The sequence below is a fragment of the Magnolia sinica genome, chromosome 1 (genome assembly GCF_029962835.1).
Source record: "Magnolia sinica isolate HGM2019 chromosome 1, MsV1, whole genome shotgun sequence".
Lineage (NCBI taxonomy): Eukaryota > Viridiplantae > Streptophyta > Magnoliopsida > Magnoliales > Magnoliaceae > Magnolia > Magnolia sinica.
In genome coordinates, this window is record NC_080573.1 from 7,622,669 (window position 1) to 7,641,107 (window position 18,439).

General features: G+C 41.7%; 1 protein-coding gene and 1 non-coding gene across 3 annotated transcripts in view; both read right to left on the minus strand.

Annotated features, from left to right (window-relative positions):
* LOC131238154 (cysteine-rich receptor-like protein kinase 44) overlaps window positions 1-18,439 on the minus strand; it is a 93,819-nt gene that overhangs the window by 17,812 nt on the left and 57,568 nt on the right. The gene's annotated exons all lie outside the window — the stretch shown is intronic.
* On the minus strand, window positions 15,144-15,248 carry LOC131222426 (small nucleolar RNA R71). Its single transcript, XR_009160038.1, has one exon. It is a non-coding gene; the product is annotated as a small nucleolar RNA R71 (small nucleolar RNA).

Genomic DNA, 18,439 nt, shown 5'->3' on the forward strand with positions numbered 1-18,439 from the left:
TAATCTCGCTGTGCACCTGACTAGCCGAACTGGTTAATAGACCGTTGACCGAAGAATTTTTTTTTTTAAAACTTCTCTTCTTCCTACTACGCAAAGCAAAACGCGAACAGAGGATTGCGGTTGGGTCCTTGTGGCCACCATCGTGATTCGACGGTCCGATCCAGAATGTCCATTTGAACCCCATCGTCCATCTTACTAAGGCTTAGGTGACAAAATTCAAAGAAACAGCAAGGATGAGTTCTTATCCGTTCAAATGCAGGATGAACGACTGAATAGAAAATCCGTGGACCACACTGAAACCAATCTGAAACTGTCCATTCTTGACCAAAATTTTTGAGAGGAATTCAATGGACGGAGTGGAGTTCCTCACCGACGTTGATCAGGGGCCCACCGATCATCATCGCGTGATAAATTCTGCAAGCCCTGCGTTCGAGAAAACCAGCCACTGTCGGTCGTTGTGCGATCATGGACATAATCGGATCAGTGATCCGAACCGTTCAGAAGATGCAGAGGTGGTCACGACCCCAACCATGGAGCCAAATCAGAAGTTGGGATGATCGGCCCTCCCAAAATCTAATCAAATGCAACTGCTTAGGCATTTTTCTTGCGTAAGAACGACAGTCCGATTCTTTTGTGAAGTAGATTGCGTAAATAAGGTCGGTGACCGACCTTGCTACTCGGTTGGCCGTTATAAAAGGACGGGAAGGAGAGAGCTTAAAGCCATCTGGGGACATGCGAAGCCAAGAAGAGAGAGAGAGAGAGAGAGAGAGAGAGAGAGAGAGAGAGAGAGAGAGAGAAGTGGCCGACCATCATCTTCCTTCCTTCCTCTTTGCTTTTATTGTTTTGTTCATATCTTTCCTTTATGAAATTTTAGTTTCATTGTGTCTATGATGAGCTAAACCTCTTAGCTAGGGCTAAGAGGTGAAGCTTGTAGCGTGATGGGGTGGTTTCTATGGCTTTGATTCATGTTTAATGACTTCTCTTTGATTATAGTTTGATTATAAGGAATGTTTTTAGTTTTTAATGATTTATTGTGACTTAAATTACAATGGATCTGCTATAGCTCTGAGCATGTTCTTTACATTATGATGATTATAAAATTAGGAATCCCTATTGTTCACCATTATCTCGTGGACATGGTTGGATGATGGAACCCTTTCTAATGTTCATAAATCTTTCAGATTGGATATGGACTGGTTAAATTCTGTTGTTTATTTTATCTCATGGGCATGGTTTTTTGATGGAATCAAGTCTAATTCTCATACCTCTCATCTCTTGAAAACTAGATCAAAGGAAGTTCAGATTTGATTTTTAATGTTATATCCTCCAACTGGATGAAGATGGGACTCTAAATCCAGTTGTGTTTATGAATCAAGCGTAGATATCCTTGATCTCTATAAGTGGATCCTTGGAAACCCTTCCCACCTTTGAATTTTACAAGTTTTAGTTAAAGTAGTTCACCATTACTCTCTTAAAATTTTCTGATTTAGAGTATATCTTCTTCTAGTCACTTTAAGAATACGTACAAGGTTCAGCCCCTGTGGATTCGACCTCGGTCTTACCGAGATTATTACTACACCGCAACCCTATACTTGAGGTGGTGAACAAGTTTTTGGCGTCGTTATTGGGGACTGACGATTACGTTTTTCTAGGATTAACTAGTTTTAGAATTAGGTTAAGATTAGGGTTTTTCTAGTTTTTTATTCTAGGTTTATGTTTTTCTATTTGATTTCTAGAAACTAACCTAACTTTCTTATTTTGTAGGATTTTGACATAGACTTTCTAATTTGGTAATCTCTTTCTAATTTTTCTATTTTTCTATTTTTAGGATTAAGGTTTTATTTTCTATTTGTAAAAACTTTCAATTTTATGATCTCTTTTATTTTTAGAAACTTACTTTCTAATTTAGGTTTAGAACTTTCCTAATTTGTTTTTAGAAACTTTCTATTTTCCTTTATAGGAATTTTTCCTTTTTAGAAACTAATTTACTTTTTTAAAAGAACTTTCTGACTTTAGAATTTCTATTTTTTGAAAATAATTTCTTTTGTTTTCTTTTGTAGGATCTTAATATAGGAACTTCTAATTTGGTAACTTCCTTCTAACTTTTCCTCTACTTACTTTCCATATTTGCTGTAGGATTTTTTAGGATTAGGTTCAGGATTAGGGTTTCACCATATATATGCACGATTGGGAACGTTAATATGTTGAGAAAGCTTTTGAGAATGCGAAAAAGTGTGAAGGGATGTATGATGATTATGATAGAAATCAACTTGTGTCTCAAAAATTTTCTAAAACCATCATTGAAAACCAATTGGAATATACTACTCCACTGGTTAAGAAATCCTTATGCGATCATATGCGGGAGAACAATTACACCCCACGGACAGTACGCGATTGTTGGGGTTATCATAATTATGGGAATGAGAATTATTATTAACCATCAAATAAGAAGAAAAAAAATGAGAGATTATATTATGAGTGATAATATGTATCAACAGCCATCATATTCTCCCACCTATGATCCGTATGACTATGATCAGTGGAAAAATCAAAATTGGGAAGATGAACCAACAACTCGTTATAATAATTATTCTCTTAGATCTCCTACCTTTGAAATCTAACCAAAATCGATCTAAGAGAAGTTACTTAAGAGTGATACAGACTCTTCTGTGGACATGAGAAAATTATTAGAAGAGCTTGAATCACGCCTCAATAGGTTAATGGAGGCTAGTGTAGCCCAGCCTCAACCTAATCCAGAAACACAATTTGAGGAAGGTATAAGCACTTGCAGCTAATGGAGGCTCATTTACTCTAGCCTCAACATAGTTCAGAAATACAATACGAGGAAAGTGATCCTAACTTGCTTTTGAAGAACTCTGAAATTTGGAATGAAGAGTTGGATTATGTTAATAAGCATATGGTTCAATTTCTCGAAAAGTCGATCTCGATGACGGTTCAAAAGAATTATCAAGAGACGTTGGTGTCTTTCAAATATAATGATGATGACACACTTCACTCACATGACACATTTGGTTTCAATGATGAGGAAGGTGTTAGTTTATTTGAACCTCAACCCAATCTAAGAATAGAATGTGAGGAAAGCGATCCCATCCCAAGTGTGTACTGCACGGAATTAGATGGCGATCATAAATGTTCAGCCCAAGTTCTGTGGAATTAATCTTAAGTTTGGTCCAGGTCAGTGATCAAGAAGTATATGAAGTGATCGGTTATAAGGATTTACTCCACTCATCCAACATGTCTGATTTACATGTGGAGGATAAGCCCCTTACAACAAACCCTTCTAGCTCTTGTGAGACATGTTTGGACCACTACCCTTAATTGAATGATGATAGGATTCAGGGAATTGAAACCATTCAGTTAAGGCCACCATTTGAGTTATTAACCGTTGATAATACACCTCCTCTACTGGATGGTACCGATGAACAGAATTTTCACATCAATGTGTCGCTTATTAATCCTCGACTTATCTATGCAGGGCAAGAGCAAGAGAGCATGCTTCCATCCACTTCCAGAGATGATGAAATCCTTGGGTAGATCACACACTTCAATGGGAAAAATGAGCCATTCTCAGCTGAATTTCCAAATTTGGATGATTGCTTGGCACACTTTGTAGATTCAAATGATCACATAATAAAAGACAGTGAATGCCTCGCAAGACAATATCTCGGTAGTTGTCACTGACTGAGAGAACCCTTATTCTGAAACCCCTCCTTCCCCAGACCTTGAATGTCTACCATTAAAGGAGGAGCTGACAATTGAACTGAAGTCTAGAACTTCAGAATGTGTAGAGACTACATCTGCTGAGAATTTTTCTGAATTTTATCTACTTGTAGTCTCCGATTCACCATGGGGTACTAAATCTGAAACTTTCTCTGTCACAGGTGAATCATATATACTTTAGATACTTCAAGCGATTCAATGACTTTTTACTAAGATGTTCATCAATTTCTCTGGAAATTCATGCTCCTGGGCATCCAAGCTTATTTCAAAAAGGGCTTTTAGGTGTTCTTATTGAGAAACCTACTGAGAAATTTATCACGATATTGGCCGGAGGAGGAACCTTGCGGCATGACTAAGTAGCTTTTCCCTTGCTTTCATAGGACTAGGGTAGTTTGCTTTTGTCGTTCGAGGATAGTTGGTTTTATTTTGTTAGGATAGTTTGCTTTTTAGTTACTCTAGGATACTTTACTTTTTGTTGATTTAACTCTTGTGCTGACTCACCTTCACGCTGAGATCTCTTTGAAAAAATCGTACAACTCCTTCATCAAGTACTATCTTTCCATCACTTCATTTTCGTTGTCTTATATGCATTACATGCTTATATCTTTTACATTGAGGATAATGTAGATTTTAGGTTGGGGATGAGAGATTAGGTTACCTAATCAGTATTTTCTTGGTCTTGAGCAAGAATTGTGAAAATTTTTAAAATTTTTCTGAAAATTTTTGTGAATTCGAAGTGATTTTAACGGCCATCTTTGATTTAGAAGTATAAGATGCGTAATGTTGGTGATTTATGACTCTTGGATTCAGCTACCTGTTAGATTTCATGGTTAAGTTTGAATTAGTAATCTATGACTAGAAGTTTTAAACATTGATTGAGTTATGATTTCACATGTCACATCTAGCTTACACATTAAAGTTTCAGTTCGATATTAAATTATTAACCTGATAATCACTAAGCATGGAAGGAACCAACCTAGGAAATTTGTCCATCATGTTCATCGAAGAAAAAAAAAAGAGAAGAATATCCATCTAAAAAAAATAGTAGTCATCGAAAACGGCTACCTATTAAAGATCTTTAAAAAGGTTGACACAATGTGAAGCCATTGATAGAAAAATCAAAAGCTGGAAGAGTAAAAATGTTTAACTATAAGGCAAGTTTCGGTTTAGGTTGGGTTATCCCGGAATGCTCTGTTTGATTATCGATGTTATCATGAAAATTAACTATTGGACTCTTAATAATGATAAGCCGAGATTACACTATACATCCATGGAACTCAATGTTTATAATTATTCTAATTGATAGATTAATAATTTGAACTTGACTATGAAGTTTACTGTGCTCTTGACTATAGGAGAAAGTAATGCCCAACATTCATGAATCTTAGAATTCTAGTATCTATATGGCTTTTCAAAAATCACTCGAGTTTATAGAATTTGTCCTGTAAATCTTAAAATATTTTTCACATACTTTGCTTGTGATTAGAAAAATGTTGGTTGGAGATTTTGTTGAGGGTTAAATATTGCATATTAGACCCCAATTATTGCTTGGTTTTACGAACATGATAATGTATAACGTCTTATTTTAATGGTGTTTGTGTTGCAAGGTGAATTTAAGAGCTTGGACTGAAAAAGGGTGTTAGAAGCATGGATTTGATGGTTAAGAATCACCAAGGCAGGGGACGGATCTTAGGGGACCAAGATCGAAGAATTCACTTGCCAAAGATCCGAGAAAACTCAGTGTTTGAAGTTAAAAAGGCCTGAAAAGTGTCCTAAATGCAAGATCACTGGGTTCCCACCATCCATTTGGTTCGAAACGTTATATCTAGCCGTAGGATCACAAAGTAACCATACACGTCAAATTTCAGTCATTAGATCCTTATGGAAGTGGCCCAACGGACAGATCAGTCCATAAAATACTGATATGGGGCCCACCTGATCTTTGGATATGCTCCAATTTTAGTCTCAACCCCTTAAAGTAGATGAGGAAGCAGGTGGTCGGAGTAGATTTCTCATGAACATCACGATGGGCCCCACCTTAGGGTGCATGCGCACACAGCGCACGTAATCTCGCTGTGCACCAGCTAGCTGGACCGGTTGTCACACCCCAAACCTGAAAATTGGGCTCATAAAGTTCTCAATCGCTGAATTCGATGTCGACAACTTCCGTAGTACCCCATTCTCAGCTCCCAGCGTCCATACGCCAAATTCCGATCCTGGAATCCTATAAGAAGGATTTTCCAATATACATTTAAAACTCGTAATAAGCATAACCACAAGTTTACCCAAATCACAAAGGTAACATCATCATCACATATCTACTAATATAAACAATTGAATACAGTGCTGAAAGGAAAATACATATGTCAAAATTAAAGCTCCAGAAGTCAGCTACACGCTCCAAGCTCGACGCTGGTGCAACCTAATGCCACCTGCACGCATCTATCGTGCATAAGCTTATAGAAAGCTTAAAGGGTGATGTAAGTGTGTGCATAAGATAAGTACCAAGTATTCAATACAATGCCTTAATCATACAATATCGGAATTACTGGCAAGATCATGAATTATACGATATCAGAGTAAACGAAAATACTACAAGTCTATAAATCATACAATATCAGAGTATGAAATATAGATCAGCTATGTAAATGAGGAGTCATAGAGAGACAAATATCAGAGGATACAATACAATATGTAAATCCTGCTAAGTCTATCTAGGCTATATAAGTGTAGAAACATAACAACCCAAAAATACCATATGCCTGGGAATGTAATGCAATATGCGATACGAATGAAATGACCAAGCTGGAGTGTGAAGTCAAGATGATAGTATGTAGTATTGCAGGCTACAGGGTCCACCATAAGGGACTTCTATCCAAACCAGTCCCATACCTAAATTTGAATAGTCAGACTCAATGTGGTAAGCTCTTGATCTCAGGTTAGTTGTGCGCCCTAACCGAAATCTTGGCCATTGCGAAGGTACACGTAACAAATAGTTGTGCACCACCAGCCTGAGTGGATAGTGAATGAATGAATGAGTATGCGACTCCTGCTAAATAAGTCCATATATTAGAACTGTACATCTCTGGGATCATCATCGGGGTCTAGTACACTCCAAGCTGGCTATCGCTCCAATCGGCCGCGTAGCCTAGCGAGTGGAAAAGACCTCATTACCTGCCTGCCAGTAGTATAATAATGCCTACCCGGCTTGTCGATAGCAGACCCATTTGGGAGCTGGTCAGACTCAGCCTAGTTATGCCTACTACCTCAGGCAGGTAAGGCCACACTCCCTTCCAACCGACCATGACACAGTGGAAAACGCGGCCTCCAGGTATACGGCCCTCATGCGCTTATATAGATCCACTTGGTCTCAACGTTGGGGCGTCCTCTGGTACTAAGAGGGTTTAAGGATTTTCACCCAGGGCCATATATGGTAGCCCGATGTAAGTAACAGATTTTCGGTGTCCCATCTAGCCATCCACGACATGACTGTGGAGGATACGACCCTGATGTCGCTAGGGCGTACAGTAATCACCATCACACAATGCGAGTTGCATGAATCACGCAATCCAATCATACATCAATCCTGCACATACCATGCACGCATATGAGATAACTCCGCCTATTAGGGAGTCCCATAAACTATTTGTACTATGGCATATGCAATGGTCAATCACATCTCATAATAAATATGCAGATGATGCGTATGGGCATGTATCATGATGCTATGTTGTCACATACTCATAATTGATATCAATAACCGGCATCAACAATCGGCCTTAACAATGTGGACATTTAACCAACATTGCCCCCAAGGAATGACCCACATAGAGCCTAACATATAGTGGACCCATAGCCTCACACAAGGGCCTAATATACAACACCATAGTCCTCACTCGAGAGCTTAATACACATCACGATGGGCCTCTCATATGGCCCTAATATATATCACGATGGGTTTCATCGCCTGGCCCTCAAATGTACCACAATGGGCCTCATCACATAGGCCTTATATACATCACATTGGGCCTTAAACATGGGCTGAATATACATCACAATGGGCCTCAAATATGGGCCGCATATACATCACATTAGGCCTTAAACATAGGCCGAATGCACATCACAATGGGATTGACTAAATAGTGTTTGGTTGTAAGGTTTATTAGTGAGGGGATAATGAATGCATTGAACAAGGCTAAACTGCCAAGCAAAAAACTGAGGATAGTATTGTTCGACCCCAGCCTTGGCATTCTTTCCATGCTCGATTGACCCCCTGTATGGAAGGTCTCGACCGATGAGATAGAAGGCCATATATCACAAGCATGGGCAATACAATCTAATGAGCTATAACCCATGGGCCCCAAATACATCTCAATGGGCTCAACCAATGCGGCCATAAAACATCAATTGGGCCTCAAACATGGGCCATAAATACATCACATCGGGCCCCAACACATGGGCCGGGTACACATCATATTGGGCCTCAAACATGGGCCTTATATACATCAAGTGGGCCGCATCCATGGGCCTCATATATATCAAGGTGGGCCTCAACAACGGGCATCATTCATAACAAGGTGGGCCGCAACAACGGGCCTCATATATATGTATCAAGGTGGGCCTTATGCACGTGGGCCTAATACATTCCCCAAAAAAAAATGAATCATATTGAAGGATCATCTGGATCATACAACAACTAGCAGTGGAGATAATGATTTCCACCGTTAAAATCATATAGGGGCCACCATAGATAACCGTGGGAGCAGCCACACCCACCGTTGAAACATTTATAGGATCTACCGTTATGTATTTTTGAGACCGACCTATTCATAAGTTAACATGGAGATAGATGAAGTGAAAACACAAACATCAGCTTGATTGGAACTATCGTGGCCCTTAAGAAGTTTTGAATGATGGATGTCACTGTCCCCACTATTTTCATTGGTGGGGTCCGCTTGAATTATAGATCTGTCTCATTTTAGTCTCAAGCCTTGAGACAAGCTCACCAATTGGATGGACGGTTTGGATGTAACACGTACATCAAGTAGGGGTATAACACATGCCTCAGGATCAGACCCCAGAACTAGCTAACGTCAGTACAACAGCAACCTGATGCTGCTGGACTGCTAGTCCAGCATCCAGGTGGTATTCCCACCGTTCCAGCAGTGGACTGTGGATATCACATGCGTACAGTGGGCCACACCATCAGATGGACGGAGTAGATATACAATACATACTCCGAGTTGGGTCTCACGTTCTCTGGGATGGATGGCAAAGTTAAAACCCATACATCGGTGGCATTCCACCATCCAGACAGCTGGACAGTGTGGATATAATATACACATCAAGGTGGGCCCACTCGTCCATCACATGGACGCTGTGGATAACACATATATCATGTGTGGGACCCACAGGTCTGGATGACGTCACTTCAGCAGCTGATCAGCTGGTGTGGATGCACCAGCCAATCCGTTTCCAATCTAGGTGGGTCCCACGTGGGGCCCACCATAACATTTATTTTCCATCCCATTTATACATAAGGTCATAAAAACCTGAATAAAGAGGAAAAACAAATTTCATATTTGTCCAAAACTTCTAGACCCAAAAAGGGCTTCAATGGTAGACGTTCAATCCCCTACTATTTTGATGGTGCGGACCACTTGAGTGCCGTGAACGGCTGATTTTTGGCGGATCTCAATTCCCAAAGGGGACCCATCAAATGCACAGTGTAGATGTACAACATATATAATGGTGGGGCATGTGGTGGGACCCACGGTTGCACCCGTCAAAGGTAGCAAGGACGCCACTTGTTGGCAGTAGCAACGTCCCAATACATTTTTTTATTTGTAGTGGATTTTTATAGGTGGGGCCCACATCAGGAGAATCTACCCCGTTGGTTGGATTCTATGGCTCGTAATAGACCCAACGAGTCCAATATTCAACATGTTTTGATGTTAAGAAACATTACAGTGGGCCTTAACGGATTTTTAACCATAGAATTTCTGTTTTAGATGGTGTGGCCTACTATAGTTTCGGATTAGCTTTGTTTTTCGGCTCAACGCCTAAAATGAGCTAGGAAATAGGGTTAACGGTGTGGATTAAACATGCATCATGGGTGGGACCTGTTGTGGGTCCCACACTCCTCCCTACAAACACATGCAACATGGGATGTTGCTTGCTGACGCTGGTAGTAGCGTCTGTTACACACCCCATACTCACATTATAGTGGAATTTCACCACCTATGTGGGCTCACTTGGTGGATGGCATGGGTAAAATGCACACTTCATGGTGGGGTCCATCCGGGTGGGCCACAGGGCCTCATCATCACCATAAAAGAAAATGAAAGAGAGAGAGAGAGAGAGAGAGAGAGAGAGAGAGAGAGAGAAACACATGTGATGGAGGGACCTCGACACTATAGGCCCTCCCTTTCATGCATATAACATACATCAAGATGGGTCCACCACAAGTAGGCCCTCAAATCATCAAATCTAAACAAAATTACCCACCTTTGATCTTCTCGGACTCCTCCTTCTACCGATGCGACCTAGAGCTCCAAGGGATGGATTTTAACGGTTGAGATTGGCTTTGAAGGGTTGGATTGAGTGGTAGGGAGTGGGCCACACAAAGCTCTCTCATGAAGCTTGCTTGGACGTGAGTTGCTCTCATGGAGGTTGGGAGAAAAATGAGAGAGAGATGAGAGAGAGAGAGGTGATGTGAGTGATGGAGTGATGGGGAGAGGGATGGGTGAAGTGATGTAAAGTTGACTTTTGGGGATGGGTAGTTGTACTTGGAGATGGGTGTGAGTGATGGGAGTGATGTGATGTGTACTTGACATTTGATGTGATGGATTCTCTCGGGATTGTAACGCACGGTGCTTTCCTCGAACTGAACGCGGGCCCATATCTCCTAGCCTAGGTATCACCTCGGCACGTAAGACACGACATCGGAACCGCGGTGACGGCGTGGTCGCTAGGGTACAAGTCTCGGGTTGAGTCGACTCTGGAATGCGGGATACGACTCAGGGTTGTGCACAAATGCTGATTACAGGTCGCGGGTTGTCGAAATTCGACCGGGAGGACCGCGAAAGCCTAAGGGACGGTATAGTCTAGGACATGGGCCTTACACCGGTCAACAGACCATTGACCAAAGAATTAAAAAAACTTCTCTTCTTCCTGCTGCGCAAAGCAAAACGCGAACAAAGGATTGCGGTTGGGTCCTTGTGGACCACCATCGTGATTCGACGGTCCGATCCAGACCGTCCATTCGAACCCCATGGTTCATCTTACTAAGGCCTATGTGACAAAATTCTAAGAAACAGTGAGGATGGGTTCCCATATATTCAAACGCAGGATGGACGGCTGAATAGAAGATCCTTAGACCACACTGAAACCAATCTGAAACTGTCCATTCCTGATCAAAATTTTGAGAGGAATTCAATGGACGGAGTGGATTTCTTCACCGATGTTGATCAGGGGCCCACCAATCATCACGGCGTGATAAATTCTGCAGGCCCTGCTTCTGAGAAAAATGACCACCGTGGGTCGTTGTGTGATCATGGACACGGTCGGATCAATGATCTGGACCGTTCAGAAGATGCAGCGGGTGGTTACGACACCAATAATGGAGCCAAATCAGGAGTTGGGATGATTAACCTTCCAAAAATCTAATCAAACGCAGTTGCTTGGGCATTTTTCTTAGGCAGGAATGACGGTCTAGTTCTTTGCGAAGTGGATTGCGTAAATAAGGTTGGTGACCGACCTTGCTGCTCAGTTGGCTATTATAAAAGGACGGGAAGGAGAGAGCTTTAAGCCATCTGGGGGCGTGGGAAGCCAAGAAGAGAGAGAGAGAGAGAGAGTGAGTGAGAGAGAGAGAGAGAGAGAGAGAGAGAGAGAGAGAGAGAAGTGGCCAGCCATCATCTTCCTTCCTTCCTCTTTGCTTTCATTGTTTTGTTCATATCTTTCCTTTGTGAGATTTTAGTTTCATCGTGTCTATGATGAGCTAAACCTCTTAGCTAGGGCTAAGAGGTGAAGCTTGTAGCGTGATGGGGTGGTTTCTACGGCTTTAATTCATGTTTAATGATTTCTCTTTGTTATAGTTTGATTATTGTTGAGGGTCAAATATTGCATATCAGACCCATTTATTGCATGGATTTACAAGCATGACACCGTTTAATAGCCTAATTTAGTTGAATCTGTGATGCAGGGCGCCTTCATGAGCTTGGACTGGGAAAGGACACTAAAAAGCATGGATTTACCGATCTGATGACACTAAAGCATGGGACAGACTCCAGAAGACCAAGAGCGACGGAATTATACACCAGGGGTCCGCAGAAATCGAGGAATCGAAGCTCAAGTGGCCTGAAAAGTGTCCAAAATGCAAGATCATAGGGTCCCCACCATCTGATCAGTTCGAAACTTCACACGTGGCTTGAGGACCATAAATAAACCGTACACGTAAAATTTCAGCCCTGATCACTATGAAAGTGGCCCAACGGAGATCAGCCCCTTAAATCCTTAAGTGGGACCCACCTGTTTGGATCTGCTTCATCTCGGTCTCCACGGTCTAAATGATGTGACAAAATGGAACGGATTTCATATATACATCATGATGGACCCCACAGGGCCAGTGCGTGTACTAGACGGTGCACTCCTGCGGTGCACCGAATTCCTACAAAGGGTCACCACCGCGGCCGCGTCCTCCTTCAAAAAACGATTGCTCCGGTCCTCCTCGTGGGGCCCACTCACACTGTGATGATCCGAACCGCCCATCATCGAGGGTGGCGTGAACATCGCCTAGGTGGCGTAATCTCGGAAGATAATGGAGAGTGGATTTCAGCTGTTAAAACGGATGATTAACGGTGACTTGAAAGATAACGTGGGCCACATGAAATGAGGACCAAAAGTAGTGCTTCCCACCTGATTTTTCGAGTAGAACACAGTGGACGGATCGGATTTTCCAAAAAGATATTGAAATGGGACCCACCATCGTCACAGCGCTACCCTCGGATTGTACGCCCTAGTCCGCGGTCGGACAGCTGATCTGAACCGTTCATCATGTAGGTGGGCCAGAAAGCTCCCAGAGGACGTTGTCCTTTTGGAAGGAAAGCAAAGAAGAAGAAGAGGAGAAGACTCCGAGTTTGGCTGCTGTGCGTCTCCGCAACCAACTCGTCCGCGATCTCCGGCCTTTCGCACGGACCTCCTTCTCTACATACAAGGAGTCCCAGCTTCCGCAGCTGAGTCCTGCCAGGACTCCACAGAGGGAGAAAAAAAAGAAAAAAACAAAAGGACGGGAAGAAGAAGGTGAGGAGAAAACGGGGCTGCTGCTGCTGCTCGCTCCCGTTTTTGGCTTGTGAGGAAGAAAGGGAAACGGAGGACGTGAGAGCTGGCAGCGTGGATGCTCGGTTTTTACTTGGACAATTGCAAGGGAGAGAGAAGAAGGCAATAGAGAGTTCGTTTTCTCTTCTGATTTATTTTTTTATTTTATTTTGTTTTTATTCTTAAGAGCGCTAGCCATCCATGTGTGGCTAAACCTCTTAGCCAGGGCTAAGAGGTGAAGCTTGTAGCGAGATGGGAGAGTTTATTCTATGGAAGTGAATTAAATTTCTGAACTTACTGTGGTTTAGTTGATTATTACAAGGAATATTTTTATTAGTCTATAATGGTGTGTTGTGACTGAAATTACAATAAACTTGCAATGGCTTTGAGTATTTCCTCCCCTTTTTAGGTTTATGAAGTCAGGAAGCCCTGTTGTTCACCATCGTCTCCTGGGCATGGTAGGATGACGGTACCCTTCCTGATCTTCATACATTGTTGATTAGTTGGTAATTAGTTTAATTCCGTTATTTGCTTTGTCTCCTGGGCATGGTTAGATGATGGAATCCATTCTAATTCATATACTTTTCTTCTCTTAAAAAATCAGATCAAGTAAGTTCAGTTTGAATTCTATAATCCTTGCCGCAAGCATAAGATCTCCCTGATCTCTACAAGTGGATCCTCTGAATCCCTAGTTTCCTTCCTCTGAATTCCTTAAACTTTTAGATAATTATTCCACAATTATTTCTTAAATCCTATTTGGTTTAGATCACATCTTAGTCTAGTTCTAGTTCTACTTGGTTTCAGATAACGTACGGGTCAGGTCCTGTGGATTCGACCTCGGTCTTACCGAGTTTATTACTACATCACAACCGCACTTGGGGTGTGAACAAGTTTTCGGCGCCGTGACTGACGGTTACGATATTCTGAAATTAATTGGTTTTAGGATTAGTTTAAGATTAGGATTTTACTAACCTTAGTTTTATTTATTTATTTCTATTTGAGTTCAAAACTAACTTGTTTCCTATTTTATAGGATCTGGACATAAGTTTCTCAATTGGTAATTCCTTCCTAATCTCTCTACTTTTTCATATTTTTAGAATTAGGGTTTAAATTTTAGAAATTTTCTAATTCTAGCACTTTTAGAATCTAATTTATTTTCCTAATTTGTTTTAGAATATTTTTTAGGAACTAACCTTCTTATTTTGTAGGCCTTTAAGATAGAAATTTCTAATTTGGTAAGCTCTTTCCCTACTCCCTATCTTCCAGTTCTCTTTTAATAATCTACTCTCTAGTTTAGATCTTTCCTAATTTACTTTAGAAATTTCCACTTTCTTTTAAGAATTCCTTCTTTTAGAAATTAATTTACTGTTATTTTTCTTCTCTTTTTAGGAATCTAACTTATTTTTGTTTTATTTTGCAGGTTTTTAACTTAGGACTCCAATTTGGTAATTTCTTTCCAACTCTCTCTTTCTTTCTAGATTTTCTTTTCCTTTCTTAGGATTAGGTTTTTAATCGAGGGCTGCGAGTGTTTTCATGCCCAAGTGGGCCCGTGACGACACTCGACGTCTCTTGACTGAAGGAGGATTAGTTGAGGGGTTGACTATCCATCGCAGGATTAGACACCGCTCGAAATCCCCTGAGTTAACTGAGGTTATGGCTGAAGACCAACCTCCTCTACTTCCACCCAGGGTGGAGGATACCCAGGATGAAAATGAGGTGCAACAGGCACCCCCGCCTCGTACTTTACGAGATTTTTTACAACCGGCGGGAGTGAGTACGCCCTCATGCATGATTTTTCCTAAAAACACAGGACAAATGGACATCAAGCCAGGAGTTATCCAACTCCTTCCCAAATTCCATGGACTTGAATCGAGAGTCCATATTTACATTTGAAAGAGTTCGATGAAGATTATAGCTACATTATGTTTTCCTAATGTATCCGAGGATACAATTAGTGAAACTCTTTCCTTTTTCCTTAAAAGAGAAAGCTAAGACGTGGTTACATTCATGCGTCCTAGATCCATTGGCACATGGAACGACATGCGAGGGAATTCATAAAAAAATTCTTCCCACATCATAAAACGATTACCCTCGAAAGCGATCATGAACTTTGCCCAAAAGGAAGATGAAACATTCTTTCAATGTTGGGAAAGGTTCAAAGATTTGGTCAGTTCATGCCCACAACACGGATTTGAAACGTGGCGCATTACAATTTTTTTCTATGATGGACTGACATCTTCCATGCACCAAATGGTCGAGACAATGTGTAATGGAGAGTTCATTAATAAAGATATCGACGAGGTATGGGACTACCTCGATAGTTTGGCTAAAAAGACACAATCTTGGGACTATTACCCAAAGTCGAACACCACGTCTAGGCCAACTCAATTAAAGGAGAAGGGTGGATTATATCTCTTGAAAGAAGAGGATGATCTCAAGTGTAAAGTGACTACGCTCATAAGGAAAGTTGAGGCCATGGAAGGAAAGAAGGATAAGGTCAATGAAATTGTTTGCGGCATCTGTGATTGCAACATTCACACAACTGAAAACTGTCCTACAATACCTGCCTTTCGAGGAGTGTTGAATGAACAAGCCAATGCCGTAAATAACTATCAAAGACCTTTAACTGGACCTAACTCCAACACATACAATCCTGGCGGAAAAATCATCCAAACTTTAGTTGGAGGAATGGACAAACGGCGACTCCTCCGGTTTCTTCAATCAAAATCCAAATCAAGTGAAACCTCAAGAGGAACCTGGTTCAAAATCCCATACAAGAGCCGGCTCAAGCAATGCGGGGAATCACAGATTTCATGCAAAAAATAGATTCTCGTATGACGGTTATAGAAAAGGGGATGCTTCCCGCACAACCTCTCCCCAATCCTAAACCGCAATATGAGATAATGATCCCAGCTCTTCAAATCCGATGGGACATGCTAAATCCATCACCACTCTTAGGAGTGGGAAGATCATTGATAAAACTCTTCCGGTTAGGCCCGAAAAGCCTCAAGAACCAAAAGAGGACAACAATGATGGATCAGTGATGTTCCACAAAAAGTGGAACCGGAACTTTTATGAGGGCTTGCTCCATTCCCCCAACGGTTGGTTTCACCAAAACCTCTCTAACTCTCGGATATCCTAGAGGTGTTGAAACAGTGAAAGTCAACATTCCTCTACTTGATGTCGTTAAACTATACCTTCATATGCCAAATTCCTAAAAGACTTATGCACGACCAAGACGGAAAATTATTCAAAAGAAAATCTTCTTGATCGAGAAAGTGAGTGCCATCCTCAAGCAAGACGTGCCCAGAAATTCAAGGATCCCTGTAGCCCAACCATATCATGTGTAATCGGGAACCATCGAATTGATCACGCACTTCTTGACTTAGGAGCGAGCGTCAATGATTCCCTACTCGGTATACAAACAGTTAGGTTTGGGTGAATTAAAACCCACCCTAACCACACTACAACTTGATCGCTCTGTTCGTGTACCAAGAGGGATAATTGAGGATGTGTTGGTCCAAGTTGATAGATTTTACTACCCTGTAGATTTTATCATCCTGGACACCGAACCCATCAATAACATGAGCACTCAGATTCCCGTCATTCTTGGTCGCCCATTCCTTGCCACGTCAAATGCAATTATCAATTGTAGGAATGGTATCATGACTATGTCTTTTGGAAATTTGACATTGGAGTCAAACATTTTTTTCAATAACGGCAGCAACTCAGAGGATGATGACGATTTCCACGACATTAACATGATTGACTCTTTCGTGGAAGATACGACACCTCTGACCTTATCCTCCGACCATCTAGAGACGTGCCTGGCCCACTCCCATGATTTTGATGATGACATGATTAGGGAGACGTGCGCCTTGCTTGATACTGCACCGGTACTTGAAGTTAACCGATGGAGGCCACAATTTGAAGAATTACCACAAACCGATGTAGTGCCTCTACCGTCTAACCTCAAGCCGCCGAAGCTTGACCTAAAACCTTTGCCCTCTGATTTGAAATATGCCTATTTAGGTCAAGATGAGACATACCCGGTGGTGATCTCTGCCCACCTGGAGAAAGAACAGGAGAGTATGCTTATATCTACTCTCATTGAGCATAAAGGAGCCCTGGGATGGACGATAGCGGACCTCAAAGGAATCGATCCCTCGATTTGTACTCACCACATATATCTTGAGGATAATGCAAAAACCGCTCGGCAACCACAACGTAGACTAAATCCAAACATGAAGGAAGTGGTTAAGGCCGAGGTTCTTAAACTATTGGATGTGGGTATTATATACCCTATATCTGATAGTCAATGGGTGAGTCCAACTCAAGTGGTCCCTAAGAAGTCCGGAATCACCATCGTAGCCAATGCTAATAATGAACTCGTGCCAACTAGAGTCACTACTGGTTGGAGAATGTGCATTGACTACGGAAGTTGAATACCGTCACGAGGAAAGACCACTTTCCTTTACCATTCATTGATCAGATCTTGGAAAGGTTAGCTGGTCATTCCTATTACTGTTTCCTTGACGGGTATTCAGGCTACAACGAGATAGAGATAGCCCCGAAGACCAGGAAAAGACCACATTTACATGTCCCTACGGCACCTTTGCCTATCGAAGGATGCCATTCGGACTATGTAATGCCCCGACCACCTTTCAGCGATGTATGCTTAGTATCTTTTCTGATATGGTAGGGCAATATCTAGAGGTCTTCATGGACGATTTGTCTGTTTACGGTCCATCTTTCAGCAAGTGCTTGGAAAGTCTTAAATGTGTGTTGAAAAGATGTGAAGAAAAGAACTTGGTACTTAATTGGGAGAAGTGCCATTTCATGGTTCAAGGGAATTGTCCTTGGGCATATCATCTCGTCCAAGGGAATCGAGGTAGATAAGGCAAAAATCGATCTTATCTCTAACCTACCTCCACCCAAGAACATCGAGACGTGCGATCCTTCTTAGGACACGCGGATTTTACAGCGATTCATAAAGGACTTTAGTCTTCCTCTCGCCCTTTATGTAATCTTCTTCAAAAGGATGCTCCTACGAGTGGACTGAGATGCCCGGAAGCTTTCACCAAGCTTAAAGGCACGTTAACCACCGCACCTATCATGCACCACCCGACCGGAGCCTTCCTTTTGAGCTTATGTGCGACGCTTCGATTATGCTCTTGGGGCGGTCTTAGCCCGAGAAAAGATAAGAAGCCCTACGTCATTCATTACGCAGTAGGACTTTAAATCCCGCCCAAGTGAACTACTCGACTACGGAAAAGGAACTCTTAGCCGTAGTGTTCGCCTTGGACAAATTTAGGTCCTACTTGATCGGATCCAAGATCATTATCTATACGATCATGCGGCACTTAAGTATCTTCTTTCTAAG